Below are 24,643 nucleotides of genomic sequence, written 5' to 3'. Positions count from 1 at the left end.
CGTAAAATATTTAAATTTCTTGCTGTTTCACAAGATGAAAATAACATAAAACTCCTAACACACCATTCTCAAGTAGAACATCAACAACGAACTACTTAATGAGTTTTGCTGATTCAAAGAGTATTTAAGATTAGTCATTTAAATTAGTCACTAATCACTTCTGTAACTATGATTAGTCACAGAAAACTTGAAATGCTCCTAAATCTTACAGCTCATCTACGAAAGAAATGAGAAAGTAGTCTTTCCAAATTTGACAAAAATCTCTAATGTTTGCATAATACTACAATAACATGTAAAGCTGAAATAAATACTTTAAGCTTTCAGTGACTGATATTGTTTGGCTCTGCGTCCCCACCCAAATCTTATCCAGAATTGTAATCCCCATGTGTCTAGGGAGGGAAGTGATTGGATTATTGGGGCGGTTTCCCCCATGCTGTTCTCATTATAGTGAGTGAATTCTCATGAGTTCTGATGGTTTTATAAATGGTAGTTTTTCCTGTGCTCTCACACACTGTCTCTCACCTGCCACCATGTAAGATGTGCCTTCTTCACCTTCTGCCATGATTGTAAGTTTCCCGCGCCCTTCCAAGCCATGTAGAAATGTGAGTCAATTCAACCTCTTTCCTTTATAAATTACCTGGTCTTGGGTAGTTCTTTATAGCAGCGTGATATTAGACTAACATGGTGATTATCCTCAACTTGCCAGAAGAAAGATTGTATTATCCATTGTCTTTATCAAAAGCTATTTTACAAAATTTTTGTCATATGAAGAGGTGATCAAAGAATATGCAGCCAAAGCATTCAGGAAAAATTATGGAGGTATGTCAACATGTCAATTAATAAAAATGGTATATTATTTTTCTGAATTTTTGTAAAGTTTGCAGTATTTCAAAATAGCTTTAAAAATTTGTTTTCAAGCCTGTAATTTCTCTTCTCACTGTAAGTACATAGTATTTTTTAACCTAATTTTGTATTCTTAGCTTTGTATTCTTAGCCCTTTCTGTATTCTTAGATGTATTCTTAAATGTATTCTTAGCTTTTGTATTCTTAGCCCTTTCTTTAAATGTGGCCTCCCAAACTGCACAACCCTCAGGCCTCACAAAACCTAGATCTGCCCCTTAGACTTGGGTTGAGGCTGTACAGATGGAGAAACTGGACACATCTAGGGTGGATTTTGGAGGTAGAATAAATGCTTATAGGATTGTCTTATTTGAAGGGCTAGAGCCCATTTCTGAAGGGTGAATGAGTTAAAACTGAGAAACACAGTCAGTCCTCTAAAGTTATACAACTTGGAACTGGGTAACTAGGATTTGAATCCACATGTGTCAGGCTCAGATGCCTCTGCTTATTGTCACATGCAAAGCATCATTTTCCTTAGGGTGGTTCTGAAGATTCCCTTAGATGAGGCCTACAAGGTGTTTCACGTGGTGTCTGGCATAGTGTTGAGTGTTCTTGGGGTGTTGTTATTATTCAGATGATAAGAGGTTTATTCTTCACATGTGCATGGTTTTTTAAAATTGGGAAAATTTTCTCTGTGCATTTGCCAATCTCTCTGCAGGAGTCAGGCCACTTTGCTGTAGGTTTCCAGTTTTTCAGGGAATAAAGGAATCTCTTCATTGCTCCCTACTTGTTACTTGTCAGCCAGCCAGCACCCAGTGCTAGGAGTGTCTGCTCACAAACAGCAGAGTCCTTTGGCTGACCGGCTTAGGAATGTCAGCAGAAACTGTACGTGCTCCAGTTGGGGTGTTGGTGGTACCCTCAGTTTTAAAAGAGATGGGAGAAGAGAGTCATATGTTTCCTAATGAGGCAAGAACAGGATTAACCTTCAGGATTCTAAAGAGATTCTCAGATAACCTGATCTAGCTTGTTCAGAGTATATCAGGCAGATTTAAGGTGAGGAGTGAGGTGAGATGAGTCTAATTTTTATACAGTAGGAGCATTCTCGGAGTGATTTGTTTCAATGTCTGACACTTTTCTAATGCTTTTCAGATTTCTCGATTCCTTCTGTAAAACTTATTTTTATCATCCATTAAATGAGAATAGTAACATTTTATCTTTTTGGGAACTAAAATTTCATTAATGCTTTTATTTTCTAAGTGTTATGTTAATTAGTTCATACTTTATCACCCAACAAGCCCCTAATCCTCTTTTTGTTTTAAATTTTTATTTTTCATTTCAAGAGGCAAGAATTGAAGGCTTTCGGATAAACAGACACATGCTTAAATGTGAGCATGAGCTGGTTTTGCTGGGGGAAAATGTGAGCTCTAAAAACGGGGTGTTTTTCGTAATGTTCCATTCTACATCCATGTCGCAAGGACTACTGCTTCTGTTATCCCAGGCCACCACACCCTTAATTGATCATAATAAATCCTGTGGGCTCCCAGCTGCCAGTGGTTTGTCTGAAGAGATAGCAGCTACCCTTGTTAGTGTTTCATTTGCTGGTATTCTGCTTGCTGGGCTTCTGCATTAGGATAGTGCCTGATACAGATTTCAGTTGTAATTTGAATTCTGTCCTTTAATTACTTTCTCCACCCCCTCTTAAATAAATGTGGCATCCTCATATAAGGGCTGGAACAACTTCTTTTTCTTTCCTTCAGCAGTCCCACATCTCACTACCCAGAGTTCCATGTCATTTTGTCTCTGGGAAGTGAGACAAACCAACTGTGACTTTTTTCTTTCTGGGCCTCCCCAGTGCAGCACTAGAAATTACATAAGAGATGGGTCCATGAAAGCAAGAGGAATATTAAAAGAATTGAGAGATGATTCAGAATTAAAGTAGGATCCATAAGTGAGATTTTTTTGGACAAAACTTTATTTCTTGAGTTTCTTCTCCTGGTATAACTTTGTTTAAAACATATGATGAGAACAAGCAACATGGATTTTTAAAATAGCATTAAAAATTAAATATTTCTTGTTCAAATGTTATGGTAGTAAGCAAGTTATTTTAGGAATTGAATGGTGAACTTCCATTTTCAGGCTGAGAGGCCATTCGGTCTTTTTCTGGTTCAATACCAAAAAACAGTTCAATTTTTATATTGGTTCAGTACAAAAGTTCAAGACAATTCAATACAGAAATACAACTTTATTTTATATTGAAGCTTTTATTTCTTGTAACTGAAAAGAATAAATCTGGTTCTGAATTTCTAATGAAATTATGTTTTTAATTTACCCGATGCCCATCTCTAAAAATGTATACAAACACCCATACATACGTCAACATCATGTCTGTATGCCCCTACAACTGTGTTTATATTTACAGAAACAAAATATATGGCTTTTTCCCCTTTGGTCTGATATCAGTATTTTTTTTTTTTTTTTTTTTTAGTTACAGTTGAAGGAAAGCCCCAACAAGAACAAAAAGTCATGTCACTTTTCTTTTTTTAATGCAGTATGTGCAGACTGGCCATAGTGCTGCCTGCAGGCTCCATTCTGGTCCATGAAGAAATTAGGGAAGCCAGAGTTCTAGATCCCAGTGATAAATATCCTCCCTTTTCCTGTGATAGTCTTGGTTCAAGTGTGATCACTTTAGGTGAATGTGGAAATGACAGTAGGTAATCTTGCAGCCAATTTCTCAAGCTTTGCATCGCTTCTTCCATAGAAAACAGTAGAAGTTTTCTTTGTCACTGCTTTTCATTACATTAAATGCGTAGTGCTAGATTAATATTGTAATCTCTTAACCACAATAGGAAAATGAAGGCATGGCCTGATTAATGCATAATTTATCATTTATTATGCCTTTGGCTCTGTCTCCCTCATCTCCCTTCTAGCAACCTCCTCAGGACAAGTTCCTCCTCCTAAATTACTGTATCCAAACATTTGAGCCTGACCTACTTATTGAAGAACATACCCAGAAATTTGATGCTGTAATTACTCCCAGAATTAGCAAAAAAAAAAAAAAAAAAAAAACCCAAAGATAACTTGTTCATCCTACATCCCCTTATAGTAGCTGTTCAAAGTATAAGCGGAGAGTAGACTTTGATGAGGTGCTAAGCCTTTTTGTTTAAATAAATAAATACATACATCTGTCCTTGCCACATCATCAGAAGCTTGATTTGGTTTCACAGTGAATGCAGCTACATGCCTCAGGTGACTGCTTTTAAACAATTAAGTCCTGACTCCACCTTAACAGTTTATTCATTAGTCACCATTGAACCTTTGTCCCTACTTGTCAGTATCTGAGAAAACATAACACTTTAGCTCTGGATGTGTACGCATTCCCTCCATCACTGGGATAATAGTTTCCTAACTCACGGCCAACCTGTCAAAATGGAAACTCCATATCATGGGTGGCGTTGAGAAATCTCATTCGAGCTATGTCTGGGTTACTCCATTTGTCCGGATGAAACAGAAAGCAGAAATCTGGTTATAAATAGTGGATTCTTTTTTTCAAATATCTGGGTATATAACATCTTTTAGATTAGTGGTTTCCAAATTTTTAAATTATGGTCCAGTAAAAAGAAAAGAGTAAAAAATGTGAAGGGCCTCTATGGGACTGCCTCTTTGTTCTTTTGTCAAGTATAAAAGTAACAAACTATCTCTACTTTTGCCACTATTTCGTGAAAGGAAGGGTATCTAAATACCAAAGAAGGCAGAAAAGTCATAATCTCAGATTCAAAGGAATTCTTTTAAATAAATACTTTTAGCTTTGTTGAAAATGCACTGCCTGGTTTTCTCATTTCACCGTAGACCTGTGAGAACGCTGTGCTGGAATGGCACAGGTCTGAGACGTGCTCTGGGGATATGGCTCTGTGTGCATTTGGTTGCCTGACATCTCAGCAGAGACCCTGGATGTCTGTCAGTGTAGGAGTTTTACCTACGTGTTTTTTTTTTCTTTCTTATCAGCACATTTGGATGGTTGCTTTATATCTCATGTGTTTCTGCCTACTGGGTGTATCCTCACGTGGATGGCTTTTAACTTCACGTTATTTCTCTGGGAAGATAACTCAACTATGCTTGTGGGCTTAGTGAAGATTACTCATTTTGAAACAGGATCAGCCTTACACTTACGTAGAGTAGGCAGTGGCTTATGTGGCATGATTTTTGAGGTGCTGAAAAAGCTTGAAAATAATTCTTCAACTCAGTTGACACACCGTCTGAAATCCAAAACATAGATCTTTAGTTTTGGGGACTCCCCTGGCGGCCCTTGTGACTCCTTTTCTCTATCTACACACTTCCCTTAAGTGATCCCCATCATTCTAAAGGCTTTCAATGCCATTGTTATGCTGACAATCTGTTATTTTTTAAATTGACACAATATTTGTACATATTAATAGAGTAATTATCCTGATTTGATCACAGACAACCTGTTTTTAAAATGGATCTGCTTTTGAATGGGGCTGGGTCGGGGTTGTTTTTATCGACAGGTCATGAGATGTTTGCCATTAAAGGTGATTTGTTACACAAAGTTCTCAAGAGGAAGGGGCATGCCATACGACACAGGGCCACACGGGCCACACCAGGGTCGGTCAGAAGGCAGAAGAAGCAAGAAGAAAGAATGGGCCGTAAACTTTATTGTGATTTTCATGGGAAGGAATGTGCAAGGCAGTGTAAGCAAGCTGAGCAGGTTTAGGATTAGACTGAGTAATTTCAGTGGACTCTGCACTCTAGGAGTGGTCTCTAGTTGTCTGCTGTCTGGCCCTGGGTTGATAATGGCAGGGGAATATTGAGAGTGTGAAAAAAGAGATAGTTGGAGGTGTGGGCTCTGGATTAGTTGGTTTGCATGTGAAAGGTGTACTCCACAGGGAGTCATTTGGTATCTCTAGGAATTAGCTAGCCCCAGGAGGGGCAGTCTATCCCTTGTCAGTGAGGCTCTGGAATCTAGAGCATCAAGAATACAGAAAATAAGAAAATAGAGTTAACACACAGTCCCCCACACTAGTATCTGGCTGCCCCGACCTCCTTTTCATGCAGATTCATCTATCCAGCTGTCTACTTGGCATGGTCCCTTAGATGTTTTAGGGCATTTCAAAATTAACCTGCCATTCTGACTGGCATGACATGGTATCTCAATATGATTTTGATTTGCATTTCTCTAATATTCTCACTTATAAGTGGGAGCTGAACAACGAGAACACATGGACACAGGGAGGAGAACAACACACACTCGGGGGGCAAATGGAAGGAGAGCATCAGGATAAAGAGCTAATGCATGTGGTGCTTAATACCTAGGTGATGGGGCGATAGGATAGCGATATGTGTGGCAAAACATCATGGCACAGTTTTACCTATGTAACACACCTGCATGTCTTGCCCTTGTATCCTGGAACTTAAAATAAAATAAAATAAAAAGTAATCTGCCTTTCAATTCTACCTCCAGAATATATCTTGTATTTATACACTGTTCCTCATAGCTATTGCCACCAGGCTAGTCTAATTCAACACTTCTTATCTCATATTTAGACTTCCAGTCTTCTCAGTGTGGAGAAGACACAATGACAACTAACAATCATTAAACAATCTAAAAAAATCAACAAATGAATATAAATGCTATAGAAGTGTAAACACTATCCTATTCTTCCATTCTTCTTAATTCCCCCTCATCACTGTCCTGTAGCACAGGACATAATTTATTATGCAGTTACGTGCTACAGTAAGCCTTTAATAATATTAAGTACAGCAAGCATGTCACTTCCTTACTTCAAACTCTTTAGGGTTGTAACATTTCCAACATGGGCATAATGAAACCCTCCTTCCTATCATGGGCTAGGATTCCTGCAGGATATGACAGCTGCCTAGCTTTCTAACCTCATTTCATGCCACCTTCACCCTCACTCATTATGCATCATAGCTTCTTTGAGGTTCTAGAACATTCTAACCTCTTTCCTAAGGAAGTTGGCAATTGCTGGTCGCTCTGTGAAAGTTTCCTCCTAGACTTTCTTCGTGTGTCTCCTTGTCTTATAGGTATCTGCTTAACAATCATCTCTTTAAAGAGGACTTCTCTGATCATCCTCTGTAACCACACCCCTCTGTCATGTGTAACATCAAGTTTCTTTCTTTTATAATGTTTATATGGATGTCTGTTTATTCATTGTTGGTTTGTTGTTTATTGTGTCTTCTCTGCCTGAATGTAAGCTCCAGGAGGGCTGACCCTCATCTGCCTTTTTATTATTATAGTCCCATTGCCTAGTAGAGCCCCTTGCCTAGAATAGAGGTTTGATTAATGTTTCCTGGAAAAATAAATTGTTTGCATAGGCGCTCTTTTTCTCTCACAGTTCTTTCAAAGTTCAAGGCACATCTCTTAAGAAGACATAAAATCATAATGAAAATTAGTTTATTAGTTTATCCCGATTGCATAAAAACAATATAATCCCAGAGAGTGGGAGGAAGAAGAATGAAAGATGGCCAGATTTATACAAAACGTATGAAGGTATGAAGAAAAACTCATGTTGAAATGTCTGTTTTGTGGGTTTTAGGTTTTTATTTTTTTAAACTATCATATCTTGAAAATATACTGTGTATCAGGCTGTGCTAAATATTTTTAAAAATCACTTATTCATCACAATAACTATACAAAGTAGGTATTCTTCTCCTGATATTACAGATAAGGTTTATGAGGAGGATTTGTAAGATGACAAGTTTTATCTGGTTCCTAATTTAGTGTACTCCATAAAAGTAGGAGAGTGTAAGCTCTGAAGCCACAGAGTGAGCATTTTCATTTCTCACTGCACCATTATTAACTGTGTGACTTTGAATTACCTAGCCTCTTTAAAAATTGTTTTCTTGGCCAGGCACAGTAGCTTACAACTGTAATCATAACACTTTGGGAGGAAGAGGAGGGTGGATAGCTTTAGCCCTCCTTCCCAGGGGTTCGGGACCAGCCTGGGAATCATGGTGGGAGCCCTTCTCTACAAAAAAATACAAAAATTAGCTGGGCGCGGTGGTATGCACCTGTAGTGCCAGCTACCGGAGAGGCTGACGTGGGAGGATCACCTGAGCCTGGGAGGCCGAGGCTTATTTTATTTTTATTTTTTTAAAATTTTTTTAGTATTTATTGATCATTCTTGGGTGTTTCTCGGAGAGGGGGATTTGGCAGGGTCATAGGACAGTAGTAGAGGGAAGGTCAGCAGATAAACATGTGAACAAAGGTCTCTGGTTTTCCTAGGCAGAGGGCCATGCTGCCTTCTGCAGTGTTTGTGTCCCTGGGTACTTGAGATTAGGGAATGGTGATGACTCTTAAGGAGTATGCTGCCTTCAAGCATCTGTCTAACAAAGCACATCTTGCACCGCCCTTAATCCATTTAACCCTTAGTGGACACAGCACATGTTTCAGAGAGCACGGGGTTGGGGGTAAGGTTATAGATTAACAGCATCCCAAGGCAGAAGAACTTTTCTTAGTACAGAACAAAATGGAGTCTCCTATGTCTACTTCTTTCTACACAGACACAGTAACAATCTGATCTCTCCTCCCCTTCCCCACATTTCCCCCTTTTCTATTCGACAAAACCACCATTGTCATCATGGCCCGTTCTCAATGAGCTGCTGGGTACACCCCCCCCAGACGGGGTGGCAGCCAGGTAGAGGGGCTCCTCACTTCCCAGACGGGGCGGCTGCCGGGCGGAGGGGCTCCTCACTTCTCAGATGGGGCGGCTGCCGGGCGGAGGGGCTCCTCACTTCCCAGACGGGGCGGCTGCCGGGCGGAGGGGCTCCTCACTTCCCAGACGGGGCGGCCCGTCAGAGACACTCCTCACCTCCCAGACGGGGTGGCGGCGGGGCGGAGACACTCCTCAGTTCCCAGACGGGGTCGCGGCCGGGCAGAGGCGCTCTTCACATCTCAGACGGGTTGGTGGGGCAGAGGCGCTCCCCACATCCCAGACGATGGGCGGCCGGGCAGAGACGCTCCTCACTTCCAAGACGGGATGACGGCCGGGAAGAGGTGCTCCTCACTTCCCAGACTGGGCGGCCGGGCAGAGGGGCTCCTCACATCCCAGACGATGGGCGGCCAGGCAGAGACGCTCCTCACTTCCTAGACGGGGTGGCGGCCAGGCAGAGGCTGCAATCTCGGCACTTTGGGAGGCCAAGGCAGGCGGCTGGGAGGTGGAGGTTGTAGCGAGCCGAGATCATGCCACTGCACTCCAGCCTGGGCAACACTGAGCACTGAGTGAGCGAGACTCCGTCTGCAATCCCGGCACCTCGGGAGGCCGAGGCTGGAAGATCACTTGCGGTCAGGAGCTGGAGACCAGCCCGGCCAACAGGGCGAAACCCCGTCTCCACCAAAAAATACGAAAACCAGTGAGGCGTGGTGGCACGCGCCTGCAATCCCAGGCACTCGGCAGGCTGAGTGAGGCAGGAGAATCAGGCAGGGAGGTTGCAGTGAGTCGAGATGGCGGCAGTACAGTCCAGCCTCGGCTTGGCATCAGAGGGAGACCATGCAAAGAGGGAGACAGGGGAGAGGGAGCATCAGAGGGAGACCGTGCAAAGAGGGAGACAGGGGAGAGGGAGAGGCAGGGAGAGGGAGAGGGAGAGGGAGGCTTATTTTAAGTTCTGGGATACATGTGCAGGACGTGCAGGTTTGTTACATAGGTAAATGTGTGCCATGGTGTTTTGCTGCAACTATAATGAACACATTAATAAGAGCTAATGGATCAACCTCATTTGCAATCACATTTAAAGATAATGGCTCCTCTCAATTTCTGTTCTTTGAACTTTTTATAGCATAATTTTGGTATTAGGGTTGAAAAAGATTTCAGTTGTTTTCTCTCCTCCTACCTCCTGCCATTGTCCAGGTTACACAAAATTTCTCTTAATCATCTATTTCCTAAGTGTTTGTCCAAACTTGTTTTATGGGAACTCAAGTAATGTGGCTGCTCCTTCTCCTTTAGAAGCCAGCTCCAGTGGTCAGCAAGGATTGCCTGACGCTGTGCCTTCATTTTCTTTTTCATAATACAGTCCTAGTACTCTTAACCAACACCCTTTGTTTTGCATTATCCAAAGTAATTCACTTCTTTCCTTCATGTTCGCGCCCTTTAGGTATTTGTAGACTGTTATCATGACCCCTCCATCTTTAATTGTCACTTAGGTTATACATATTTCGTCTTTTCATCTCTCCCCATAAGTCCATTCCCCCAGGCCTGTGATCATTTTGTTACTTTTCTTTGAGCCCTTTCCAGTTTGCTGCCTCTTTCTGGAAATAAGGCTCCTGTAAATGACTGTATCACTACAAATGTATTCTCTGTAGAGGTCCTTGGAACCCCAGAGCTGCTTGGTTTGAGAAATGATACTTCACCAAGCCAACTTCACCATGAGATAGTGCATTTATAGCACATGTTGGCTGGGCCCAGTGGCTCATGCCTGTAATCCCAGCACTTTGGGAGACCGAGGCAGGCAGATCGAGAGGTCAGGAGATCGAGACCATCCTGGCTAACACGGTGAAACCCTGTCTCTACTAAAAATACAAAAAATTAGCCAGGCGTGGTGGCACGTGCCTTTAATCCCAGCTATTCTGGAGGCTCAGGCAGGAGAATTGCTTGATCCTGGGAGGTGGGGGTTGCAGTGAGCTGAGATCACACCACTGCACTCCAGTCTGGGCAACAGAGTGAGACTCCATCTCAAATAAATAAATAAATAAATAAATAACAAATAAAAATAAAGCACGTGTTGCATTCTACTTTGTATTTGCTTTTGTACACGACTAATTGTCTCTCCTAGATTTCAAGTTCCTTAAGAGAAGCAATCACGCACAATTTACTTTTTTTGGATGGATAAATGCCTTAAACCTTGGCTGCATATTGGAATCACCTGCTGCTCTTTAACAACTTACTGATGCCTGGCTCCCCTCCCCAGGCATTCTGAGTTAATGAATATGGGTTGTGACTTGGGTATCAGAATTTTTAAAAAACTCCCTAGATGATTCTAATGCGCAGCAAAGTTTGGGAACCACACTTTTAAAACAGGTGCTTAGTAAGTATTTGGCAGGTGAATGAACAAATGAATACTGTATCTTTTCATCAATTAATACCTCCAAGTATCTCCAAGGGTAATTGTCTTCCAGCTTCCTGCTACTAAATAAGATTTATCTGTGTTTTATATTGATACTTCAAACTTTTCTAGATCGCCACTCATTGAATGGGTTTTTGTCAGAATTTCTAAAAGTCTTAGAGCAATTTTATCATGTGTCTGGCCTCTGCTTTCTGACAGCCTTCTCAGTTTAATAGAGCTCTCACATTTAGGTATCTCATTTCATACCCTTCCACGTACTTGTGAATGAAATATCAGAACTGTTCTTCCCCCCTTTTTTCCATTCATGCATTGCTATAGCACTCAGAAACCCAGTGAAGACCTACTTTATTGAAATGGCTATAAGCTTTTGCAATAATTTCCTCTGGCAAATTTGAATTCAAGAGCACATGCCTATCCAGATGAAATTAGGTAATTCATATTAGATAAAATTTAAGGATGCAGTTTAGCATATTCATAAATATTGTGTCAATTCAGTAATAGATTTAAATAAATTAATAGACTATATTTTTTAGACCGGTTTTAGGTTTATAAAAAATTCAACAGAAAGTGTAGAGAATCCCCATAGAGTTTTCTTTTTTCTGTCTTATCTGGGATGGAAGCTCAAGCATCATATTCAGGGAAATGTCCTTTGGATCTTCGGCTGATGCTCTAAATAGTAAGTGTTACATAGGAAAATAGTAAAGGTGACAAGAATATGAAATTGTACTGTGTTGGATTTTTAATTATAATGATTAGAAAAACAGGGTTTACCCAGTATCATTCGGAGTTTATTCTTTTTTATGTGGATCCTTCAAATATTTTCACTTTTAGCGCAATCAAAAAGAAGACAGCCAAAATGCAACTCCCACAGCAAGACCACACGAAACCAGCATTCTTATCCTAAGAAGCCTTCCTTTTAGGGATAGCCGAGTTGCTGAAAGACAGACAGGTCTCTAGAATGTGGGGCAGAGAGAGCATCACCAAAGGGGCAGCTTGTCAGAACAAGCAATTGACCTTTAGTAACTATACATTCTTGTCTTTACCACTGTAGAAATTCTTTCCTTGGGGCTTGCACAAGACTAAAAGGCCTGCAGGTAGCTCTAATTCATTATTTCTTTGTCTTCTACATCCTGCTTTTACCAAACACAGGCAGTCTGAAAAATCAAAGAAAACATATACTTACCGATTTTCTCAGCCCATCATGGTAATATGTTTGAGGTCGGAGAAAGGTCTGGGTTTTGATTAACCCCAGTAATGAACAGAAAGGAGAGAAGCAGGTCCAAAGAGATTCTCACTCAGCAGCCCATAGCACCAGAAAAATGATTTTCAGAAGGGAGGGCTCCAAGTAACCAGTTGTCCAATTACTTTCATTTTATAAAAGGGAAATAATAAAGTATGTGAGAATGACATCTTTATTAAAACTTATGAAGCCATGTTCACTAACTTTCCTGTGGCTAAAACTCTGTTTTCTTTACATTTCCATTAGTCAGCCAGGTATTCATCTACATGCTTTATCAAGCCACACAAGAGAAGCACTGTATATCTTTAGACTTAGAATATTTGTTGAATTCTTCCACCATTATGCTAAAAAGTACAGACAATGACAAAACTTTTCAAGATGCTTGCCAAAGGAAAACACCATAGTAACCTCTCAGTTGACATGTTTAATTAATGCAAAATCTGTTAATAATCAGAAAGAAACCATTCTAAAATATTTTTGTTCTAAAGGCAATAAATGAAGTACAGCAAAATCTCGAGTATTGGCAATTGGGATATGATGGTTAGCTATGTGATACTATAGGAAATTTTTGAGAAAGGACTTTTGGATAGCATTCATCTATGAAGTTATCATCTTAACAAAAGCAAGGGTGAGTTCATTAAACTTTGTTTACTAACCCAGTAAAAGCAGAAAAAGTTTATATTTCATATCATTCAAAGGGTGGTTTGGGGACTCTCTGCCTGGGTCTAGCCCAAAACCCACTGCAGTAGGGTCTCTTTTGGTGGTGTTGGAGTGGGAAGGAGCAGAAGTTGGCATTATAAACATGATCCCTAGCTGATTCTTAGATGCCTTGGAATTAATCTGTTTACCAAACACTGAATGGGATGGGTCACAGTATGCTCTGCTCATTTTGCCTTGCTAATTGTAAATTGAAACAGAAAATGTAAATTAGAAGTACAGAAAATCTGGTAGTGAATTCTCCTATGCTGAAAATTCAGCTTTAAATAATTACAGACACAAAGACTCTAAATTCTTTGCCTTTAATATTTTAGCTCTTGATCTAGCATGAATTTCAGACAATGAAAAAGGAAAAAGAATTAAAGGCAAATACTTTGGATAAAATTAATTCCCTAATGGGAAAATGGAATAGAATTAAATTCAGATCAACATTGCAGTTAAAGGTGCTTATTAATTGAAGTTTACTATAGATGCTTACATTTAAGCTAAAAATTCAGTTCTGTTATTTGAGTTCAGCTCTTTTTAGTTCCTCTCTCCCACTCTTTTATAAAGGTCTGGTTAAAAAAGTTCCAGGTATTGTTAAGGAGAAATAGCTCAATCTATTACACCTAACTGATTTTACTTTTTTCCTCTTGGAAGTGATACCACTATAGAATTTGACTGAACAAAATTCCTGCCTATTCCTGCCTCAGTGTATCATAGATAACACTAAAAATAAGAAGAATGCAGGCAAAATTACAGGGGGTTATTTATTCTCATTGAAGAAAAAAAATGATTCTAAGCAATTCAAATGTACCCAGAATGAGACTATATATTCATTTCAACCATCCAGCCATTGATTAAAACGGTTCAGAAATTTCAATTTTGAATTTTTTTGTTAAGACCAAGTGACTTTATTTGAACATTTTCCAGGGTGGCAAACCTTTATAATTTGAAAGTGGCTTTGATTTGGGGGAATAACCTGATGATGTGGTCATCCATTTTAACACTTCTTTAACTGATCAAAAACTACGTTGCAACTCTAAAATAATGAAACTGATTTTCCTCTATGATTCATAAATGAGTTCCAAATGTGATTCCAAAAACAAAATTCTACTAATACTTTGAGCTTAAACAGTATTACTATGATTGACAAGGAATTTGCTGTGACAAAGGTGAAATAACCCTGGTCATGGAGTATAAGAACTCACTTAAATTGTAGCTCTGAAACTATTACCTGTGAAACTTTAAGCAGCTTACTTGCTCAAAGTTGCATTTTTTTCATTTCTAAAATGAAAATTAAAACAAGCTAAGCCATAGGTTACAGTAAGAACTAAATAAAATATGTGAGATAGTGGTTTATTAAATATAAACACAAATATGTTGTTATTGATAAGCATATTTATTTCTGAGCTGTTTGTTTTGAAGAACAGCTCCACTTGGATGAATGAGTTTTTCTGTCTTAAAAGGGTTCATATTTTGGTGGTTACTATTCAGTTACTTATTAGTAACTATGTTTATTTAAGCAAATATTACATATTCTTTAAAGTAGATTTCCAAAAATCTCCATTTGTCAGCACATTGGTCTCTCCTAGAAGATGCTGAAAAATAATAAAACAAATTTTTAAATATGGAATCTTAATTCTTCCATATTTGTTTCTATACAAGTAAATTGGAACGTTGAATTTCACTACTCAAGGCTTTGAGGAGCTAGTGTTTGTAATGAAGAACTGGTAAGTTAAGTGTGAGATATAAATATTTTTGATGAAAATACCATATTTATACCTTCATCCTAAACTTCAAAAAATAATTCTTAAAAGACAAATTTTAATAATCTTAACTTTTAGTAATTATCATTTTTTTAAAGAAAATCAATCTATCTGTGTGTGATAATGGGAAAATGACATTATTAGTAATCATAATCCACAGAAAATTTTTGAGGCATTTCAGACAATTTTCTTCCCCATACATTTTTTTTATAAGTAGAGAAAATGTGGAATTGGCTGATTTAATATGAATCTTTACTACCTATTCTTTTTTGTATCACATCAAAGTTTTCAAATCCAATGAACGAAAAGAAGAAGGCCAAAAGAGGTTTGTTATCTCCCCAAGTAAAAAGCTTAGCCCTGAATAATTTTGGTGGCCTCTTTGAGATATCAAAAAGATTTTGACATTGTTAAATATAATGCTGAAAGCCTCAGTACATTCTCTTAATTCTTTCCTGTTTCATCTTGACATTACATGTCTGGTTCGGCCCTAGCTTTTGGGTAAGAGTTCAAGTGACATGGTTAAACTCTTAACCCTCAACAATGATGACTTTTCTACAAAGACACTTTGGCACCATGGTCACAAGCCCTACACATTTGATTAAGGTAATGACAAAAGCCACAGGATGGCGTGAAGGAAGACATTCAGGCTACAGGTTAGGGTAATATCATACAGTTAACAACACAACATATTTCAAATGCTCATGAATACCTTCTGAAAATTAATTCTGCATTAAATCTGTCTTTCAGCCTTTGTCACAAAACATCTTTTTCTTTAGAATTCATTTTCCCCATCTTGCAGTCTCCTGTGCTTGTTTCACAAGAATCAAAGTCAGAGACTCCCATGTGGAATCCATGCTTGTATCCCAAGTCAACAAAAAGTGAATCCAACATATTACTACTTATCTTTAAAGGAAGGAAACCATCATTTTAACCAGACATTTAAGGAGATATAATTTTTTTCTATCTAATCTAAAACCAGGAAAAAGACAATGGAATGTATTGAGCTAATTTAAGAAATTATTTCAAAAATAAATAGATGGGTCAAAAAAGAGCCTGCTGTATTAAATTTTAATGCTCAATTTTCCAAATACATTCGTAGTTCTTTTTCGGGTTGAAATTTAACACACACACACATATGTAAAATATATATTATATTTCATTAATTTTTGTTTTCTGTTTTAAGATATTTTACGAGAACGGACTGTATTTTATTATCTTTTTGTCACTGATGCGTAGCACAGTACCTTACCCAAACACACACAATAAATGCTCATTCTTTTGTTGAACTCATGTTTGTGTGAAGCTTTGAGAAGGCACCAGCGAAGTTTCCCTGTCTCTGAATACCAATCTAAATACAGCATTTCCTGTCAACTCTGGGAGAGAGCTTTTTTTGTAGGACTTCGTCTGTCTACGTTTTAGTAAGTCTTGACAATGGTAGCAATGAATATCGAGTATTTAGTTTGTGCCAGTTCTGTGCTAAGTCTCTCACCTATATTATTAATTCTTGTTAACCCTTTGAAATGTAAAGCACAGTTATTACTCCTATTATTCAGAAGAGAAAGTGAAAATTTGAATATCATGTTCAAAGTTACTCAGCTAGAAAGCTGCAGAGTCTGGGACTGTCTGTCTCCAAACTTCCTTGCAACTTAAGCATTGGCAGACACAGGATATCAGTGAGAGCCCAGCTTGCTGATAAGAAGATTAAAAAGTGCCAAAGATGTTAATCTTCACGGTTTTGTTTAAGCCACCCTGGATCTCCACCCACTCCACAGCCGTGATGAGAGCCCACTGGGGGAAATAAACAGACTCATCTTTTCCTGGCATTGCCCTCTCCTACCTCTGGAAGCCCCATCCTGCTGCTTCTCTCCTTCAATGCTTTTTGGGCTTCTGCTCCTGGATCTTTGCTCTGCCGGCTTCATGAAGGCAGCTCCACACAGCAGTGATGCCAGACTCCCATGGTGATTAATGCTATTCTGTGGACTCCTAGAATTCTAGAAAACTTGTGTGTACCTGCTGGGGTGATTTTAATCTCTGCGAATCTAGTCTAGGTCTCTCTAGGTCTAGTGAGTGGACTGTTCCATTCTATCCATTCACTTCCATGCCTGCTGTTTTAAAGCTGTTCTTACCTTACTTAGCTCCATAATCTCTTTACAGACATTTCTCCTCCTTCTCTTTCCATTCAAGCTTGACGCTTCTCTGAACATGTTCCTCATCATGAACATGAAGCTTCCCTTTTTCTCTTCCTGCTGATGGACAATTTAACCCCATAGCAATTTTCAGTCATGAAACAGTTTAGATGGGACCTAGCAAGGGGTTAGTAGCACAGGCTAAGCGCTTGCCTGCATTACACAGCCGAATTACCTGCCGTGCAGTAACTGCTTGTTTATGGAACAGCAGATACTATCTTTGCTTTTTCTAGCAGCCTCTATTTGCCAGGGCTTTCCCCAGCATCTCAGAAGTACAAATTCCTACTAGAATAAACCCTTGGAAGGGAACCCACATTTACAAACCTAATTTTTAAATGATTCAGTTTGATTGCTTGCACTGTATATTCAAAACACAGACCTTTTGGGAAAATAAACTTCATGAATATTCACTTCTCTTTTGCAGATTCAGATGTCTCATTGAGCTGCTATGCACTTGACTTCTAGAGAAAACAAATGGAAATTAGTTGATGCATTTTGTCAGGATGGAAAAGTTCTACCTTTTTTAAAACAAAAAACAAAAAACTTCTTCAATGTCTGCAGCTTTCTTTATTTTTTTGTTCTTTCAGGCATTCTCCCTGCAATCAGAGGCAATTTTGAAGTGATTCTGAATTTAGATTTTCATACTCAGCAAAGCTAGATGCTATATTTTTGCATATGTGAGGTAGAATAAAAGTCTCTAAAAGTCACCTGTGGCATACGTACTATCCCATTTAAACCTGAGGGTCAGGTCTACATGGATGATTTCTGTAGTTGTCACATGGTCCAGAGAGGTTCTGACGGGCCTTCTGAACCGTCCTCAGCCCAGTTCTGCATGGGACAGTGCCTGGCTGGGTACTGGTGGCAAGGCACTTTGTCATATCAGGGTTATTTTGTCTCTGTTCTGTAACCTGGGTTATTCTTCACATGCTTTTATTATTTTCATTTATTTTTATTTTACTTTTACCTATAAGGAATGAGATTATAATGAACACCAGGAATGAGTTTGAAGGAATCAGGAGATGTGTGGATGGTGAATACAATGAAAGTTGCCTTTTTATGTTGATAATGGGAAAGTGGAGTGGGGGATTTTGAGTTCATTGTTTGGTTAGAAGCTTCAGGACATTTCTAGCACAGCCCCCACCCTCTCTGAGTTCCTGTCTAGTAGGAACATTCCCATTCACTGTACCACATGGCTACTCTGTGTTCTTCATGTTCTTCACTCACTTTGTCCTGCAATACCTCTTTTTTTTTTTTTTTTTCTTGATGGAGTCTTGCTCTATTGCCCAGACTGGAGTGCAGTGGCATCACTGCAACCTCCACCTCCCAGGTTCAAGTGATTCTCCTGCCTCAGCCTCCCGAGTAGCTGGGACTACAGGCAAGTGCCACCACTCCCGGCTAATTTTTTGTATTTTTAGTAGAGACAGGGTTTCACCATGTTAGCCAGGATGGTCTTGATCTCCTGACCTCGTGATCTGCCCGCCTTGGCCTCCCAAAGTGCTGGGATTACAGGCATGAGCCACCATGCTTATGCTTTCTTCATCAAAACTTGATCTCCTACTTTCTTGATCCCTTGCTTTACTCAAATACATAAATTAAACAGCAGAGTCATTGGTTCACTGCTCCTAGTTGCCCAATTCTGTGGGCCATGAGGAAGTGCTGCACTACTTTCTGTCACTTTGGCCTGACGAGACACAATTATTTGCTATATTTCTCCAATAGCATGTTATTAATAAAATCATGATCTTCCTGATTATGTCTATAAGCAAGAAGGATATTTGAGCAGCAACAGAACATAGTAGATTTAAAAATTTTTAATTTATAGACTTTTTAATTTTTAAAATTTTAATTTATAGACTTAGGTGCACATGTGCAGTCGTGTTACATGGATATATTGCATAGCGGTGAAGTGTGGGCTTTTAGTGTATCCATCACCTAAACAGTGTACATTATACCCAGTAGGTACCCCCCTTCCACTCTGCCACTTTGTGGAGTCTCCTGTATCTATTATTTTACTCTGTATTTCCATATGTACCCACTGTTTACCACTTATAACATGCAGTTTTTGACTTTTTGTTTCTAAGTCATTTCACTTAGGATAATGGCCTCCAGTTCCAACCATGTTGCTGTAAGAGATATGATTTCATTCTTTTTTATGACTGAGTAGAATTCCATGGTGCATGTGTGTGTGTGTGTATATACATATATACATATATACACATATATACATATATATACACATATATACATATATATACACATATACATATATATACATATATATACACACACACACATCTAGATATCTAGATCTATACAGATGTATGTGTATGTGTATACATATCTAGATCTATACATATATACCACACATTAAATCCAATCATCCATTGATGCACACTTATGCTGATTCCATGGCTTTGCTATTGTGAATAGTGCTGCGATAAACATATGAGTGCAGGTATCTTTTTAGATCAAATGATTTCCTTACCTTCAAGTAGATTCCCAGTAGTGGGTTTGCTGGATTATAGTCCTATTTTTAGTTCTTTGGAAGCCTCCACACTGTTTGCCATCAAGGTTTCAGTAATTTACATTCCAACCAGTAGTGTATAAGTGTCCCCTTTTCTCCATAGCCTCACCAACATCTGTGTGTTTTTTTTTTACTTTTTAATAATAGCCATTCTAACTGGTACAAGGTAATATTTTTAAATCAGAAACATGTTTCAACATTCCTGTTCAATTCTCCTCAGATATTAAGAAAGGTGATCACTGTAAATGTGCCAGGGCTGTGACCATCTTCATTCACTTCATCTGCTGTGAAATGAGAGGCACAAAGTGTGACGACCACAGCATAACATTCCTTGAAAAGTGACATGCTTAATCCTAGAAATGGGGGATGTGCATTGTCCTTACTGATGGAAGCATGTCTCTATGGTGACCCTGGTGAAGGGAGGTGGCTGAGGATGGCTGGGGAAGTGTCTTGAGTATTAATGCCTCAAACAAGCCTGAAGAAATGGAATGATGCCCCAGTAGCAGACACTTGGAGCCAATCTCAGTCAGAGGAACAGTGTGGTGCAAGTTCTGAATGGAAGATGCCTCAAAGGCCTCTAGGAACAAACAGAATTTCCTCTTCTATAAGCCCCAGAGATTAACAGCATGCCTGGATCAGTAGACTGGGAGCCAGAGTACAAATGTGGGTCTGGCATTGTCATTCCATCCCTGGTGATTGATCTCTGTGATGTTCCCTTTGCTGAGATGGCCCCTAAGTTAAAAGAGGCAGAGTTCTTTGGACAAAGACTCAGCTTCACCAGCACCAGGTATAACTGGCCTTTGATATGGGGGCAAATCTGAGTTCATTCTCACTTCATCACCTGCTGGCTGTGCAGCTTTGAAAGCATTCCTTAACCTCTCTGTGCTATTGTTCCCACTTCTGTAAAGTGAGAATAATGATCTCTGTGTACTAGGCTTGCTGTCGTCGTTAAGTCACAAGGAGGCAGGCTCTGTGTTTGACCCTCTGCGTTCAAATCTTAGTTCAGCCACTTGTCGGCTGTGTGTGATGTTGGCATCTGTCTCTAATGCTTAGTCTCCTCGTGTGCAAAAAAGGAATGATGACTATATCTCAATTGTGGGGATTTTGCAAGGATAAAATGTACCAGTGCATGTAATGCTTTAACCCTGGAACTTTTTCAGCCAACGCTCAATAAACCTCAGCCGTTATTAACCCAAACAATATTAAGGGCTGGACTCATAGCCGGTGCTTACTACAGGTTAGTTTTTCTATGTTTAAAATATTCTCCATTCAGGAGCTTATTTATTTATTTATTTATTTATTTATTTATTGCCTGCTAATAAAAACTTTTCTGACTAGGGAACTTCTTATAGATGCTAAGTTTGCCTTTGCTTAAGAGAATACATACTTTCTCCCTTGAAACTTTGTGACCCTTTTTCTGTGGGAGCCTCAGAGGTCAGCATCATTTTGGGATATGGAACTCTTTGTCCTAGATATTCTCGCACAAAAAAGAGGACAGGCCATGACTGATTTTTACCAGCAGTTAAAGAGAATTGGCACAAAGATTTGGGAGGTACAACAGGAAGAAGCACAAGCTGGAATCAGAAGAGATGGGTGGAATCTCAGCATCACCCTCTTTTTAGCTGTATGGCCTTAGGCTACATTTTTTTCTTTTTTTTTTTAATTTAACCATCTATTTATTTGGAGAACTATAATGAAAATAATGCCTATATGAAAGGCTGATCAAATGAAATCATTGATGTGAAAAGTTCCTGTATTCTGCAAACTATAAAGCACCATCCACAGACATTGCAGGAAATAAAAATCAAAAGGAAGCTATTTCTGTAACTTTAAGTTTCCAGAATAGAATAATTTTGGAGATAAAAGGGCAAATAAGCAGCATTGTTTTAATGAGTTGTGGTAGCACAGCAAATTGCTTGTTTAAAGGAATTTTTTTTTTCAGAAAGCAAGGGCAAAGATCAGAAAAAAATAGGATTTAAATTTGGTTACTGCTAAAACTGCTTCTATAATTAAACCTTATATTATGATATATTGCATTTTAGAGACAGATCATGGGCAGGTATTTGGAATTTAGTGCATTTTCAACATTCCAAATAGGTCATACTATAAAACTTTAGGTACACAGAAGCAGACAGTGAGGAATGACATTTGATGTGGATTATTCCCTGTATGATGTCATGGCTATGGAAAAACATAGCTACATAACATTTCATTTCTTAGGTTGAGGGTATATAGAAATTGTTGTTAATAGCATGGGCTTTGGGAGTGCGGTAGACATTTTGACGCCTGCCAAATATTTTCAGGATTCCATATCCTGGACATAGAGTAAGATTGCAATTCCTGTTCCCTTTCCATTTGCCCACATGATTTGTTTTGTCCAAAGAGATGTGAGGAGAAGTTACTCTGGGCCACAGAATTTTAATGCATTGTTTTAGCAGCGACTAACCTAACTTATATCTTCTATCATTCTATCAGTGATAAAAGAAAATAAAGCCTTTGGGAGGCTGAGGCGGGCGGATCACGAGGTCAGGAGATCGAGACCACGGTGAAACCCCGTCTCTACTAAAAATACAAAAAATTAGCTGGCCGCGGTGACGGGCGCCTATAGTCCCAGCTACCTGGGAGGCTGAGGCAGGAGAATGGCGTGAACTCGGGAGGCGGAGCTTGCAGTGAGCTGAGATCGTGCCACTGCACTCTAGCCTGGGCCCTGGGCGACAGAGCAAGACTCCGTCTGAAAAAAAAAAAAAAAAGAAAGAAAATAAAGCATGTTAATGTTGATGGCATCTAAATTGCATCCAAATACTAGGATCCTATGATTCTAATAAAATAGTAATATTGAAAAGAAATTTTATAAGAGACACTCAGAGATTCATTTTCTTTCATGTGAAGAGATTGACAACATTGGAAATGGTGGCTGCTCTGTCAGCTGAGACTCTGAGTAACCAAGAAAAGCAGAGAACCCCTGCTGAGGTGTGATGGACCTCTGGTGTAAGGGGAAATGTACCTCTATGATTTTAAGCCAATGGGCTTTGGGGAGTCATAACCTCACCTATCCTGACACAGAGACTGACAGATGCATGTTTGGATCTTAATTCACCCACATGCTGTGTGACCATGGGCACATGACTTAGCTTTTCTAAGCCTCAATTTCCTCATCTGTATTGCGATTTTATTTGTAGATTATAATAATGCCAAACTGATAGTTTTGTTGTGAGAATTAAATAAAGCAAGGTAGGTAAAGTACTTAGGATAGAACCTGGCATGTGGCAAACATTAAAAATGCATTTCTTTTCATTATCACTATTTTATTAGAATGATAGGATCATAGTATTTGAATACAATTTAGATGTCATTGACATTAGCATGAGTTTTTAAAATCATTGATAGAAGATAGGTTAGTCAGCTGCTAAAACAATGTTCTTAATATGTAGTGAATGACTTCTTCTGAAATTGTACGATAAACTTGTGTGAATAGTGTTCCTAGCGTCCATCAGATTCTCAGTGGAGTTCACCCCCAACCAAGTGTTGAGCATCACTTCTATAAAGTCTCCGCTGATTCTGATTTTACAATTTCAAATGCCTTGCTATCCATCCACTAATTAGAAAAGGAAATGAAGTTAGCTTGGCCTGACCTTTTGCAGATTGCCTGTTCCTTTCCCTAATGGCCCTGGGTGTAATTTCTCAATGTTTGGAGGTGCCTCTCCCTTAGAGAGCAGCTGTGTGACTACTGCTGCTGTAGGGCATTGCCTTATAGCATCTTCCAGCATTGGCTGTCTTGAGGCAGGAAAGCGTGTAGACAGCATGCTGGATAACTGGGGCAAGAGTGTCTGGTAATAAGCAGGAAGCAGAAACTGAGGCATTCTCAGGAAGAGGTGACATTAGGGAGGAGTAGATGATTGTAAGGAACATCTCAGAGAGGGTTGGATAATGCTGGTTCAATTTTAAATTGGCACAAAACCAAAGATGGGAAGTAAGAAAGTATTTTAGGGAGGGGTAGGTGTAGGAGTAATAGGTGGAGACAATGCTAGGAAGATTCTACCAGCGGTACACCCACTTCTGTGAAATGGAGCTGGAAGGAAAGAAGGTGCAGTGAACTAGATAAGGTGTGTGATTAATGCCCCTTAGGATGACAGTGAGCGAACAGATGTGTAGACTTGGCCTTATTTGCTATAGAGGGAGATAGAATTGCCTTCAGGTTGCTGGATGAAGGTTACATATATGTGGAGAGAATTAGCAGAGATGGAGATAGTCACATGGCAGAGTCTTTCATTTGACATCAGTTTTTTTATTCTCCAAATATATACTAAGACTGAATTAGATGCACTAGTTACTCTGCATCTGAAGTGGGGAAAAAAGAAGACCCCATCATGAAGGAACTCATATTCCGGTTGGGGAATACAACAAATCAACAGTGTCGTTCTGTTTAATAGGGCAGATGATTCTGTTTTCTAGCTGATATCAGACATTACCTGATTTGCATCCCCAATTAGGAGTGTTTTTCTTGTTCCCCATTCTCTCAAGATAGCTGCTAAAGCTCTTTCATATTTTCATAAACATGTTTTTGCAAGCTTGGGCCTTGCTTTATTGTTTTCCATTGAAGCCACTCTTTCAGGCCTGTGTGGACTCCTTTAAAAAAATATTCTAAGCTCATTTTAAAAAAACTAGAAAAAACACTCTTCTTTAGATGTCTCCACCTTCACTTCCACTTGAAAACATAAGTGATTATGTTGTCAGAATTTTGTTTTTTTTAATAGTCTCTCATTTATCCCCTTTGGAGCTTCTTTCCTTTGAGAACGTCAACCCAGGAAATTATACTCAAGTTTTCTCTAGGCATTTTGTTAAGGCCCACACTCATTGTTATTCATATTTAAACCCTCAATCGAAATACTCTTGTTCCTCCTTGTCTTTGCAGAGTGCTTTATGTTTTCTTGAGTTTTATTATTTTTATGACATCTTAGGTAAGGCATTTTACAAAAGAAGAACTTGAGATCTAAGATACAGACTTGGATTTGTTTCCTGGGCAACAGCATCATGGATTGTTAGGAGATATTAATGAATAGCATCAATGACCTGGCCCAATTTCTGGTCATCTGTGTTTGTAAATATCCACCTCTCTTTGATGCTTTGAAGGATAGTGGTATGAGAACTGCATATGTATAAGTTCAGCTATGGATATGAACAGATAGAAAGTCCAGCATGAGGAGGTAACCGCTTGAGCTAACTCCGACCCGAAGCTATGGATATGAACAAAGAAAAATGAAGGGCCTATTGAAATAATATTAGTACTGGTGAT

This window comes from Pan troglodytes, chromosome 7 (genome assembly GCF_028858775.2).
Source record: "Pan troglodytes isolate AG18354 chromosome 7, NHGRI_mPanTro3-v2.0_pri, whole genome shotgun sequence".
In the NCBI taxonomy this organism is placed as follows: domain Eukaryota; kingdom Metazoa; phylum Chordata; class Mammalia; order Primates; family Hominidae; genus Pan; species Pan troglodytes.
This window is presented reverse-complemented; position numbering follows the sequence as displayed.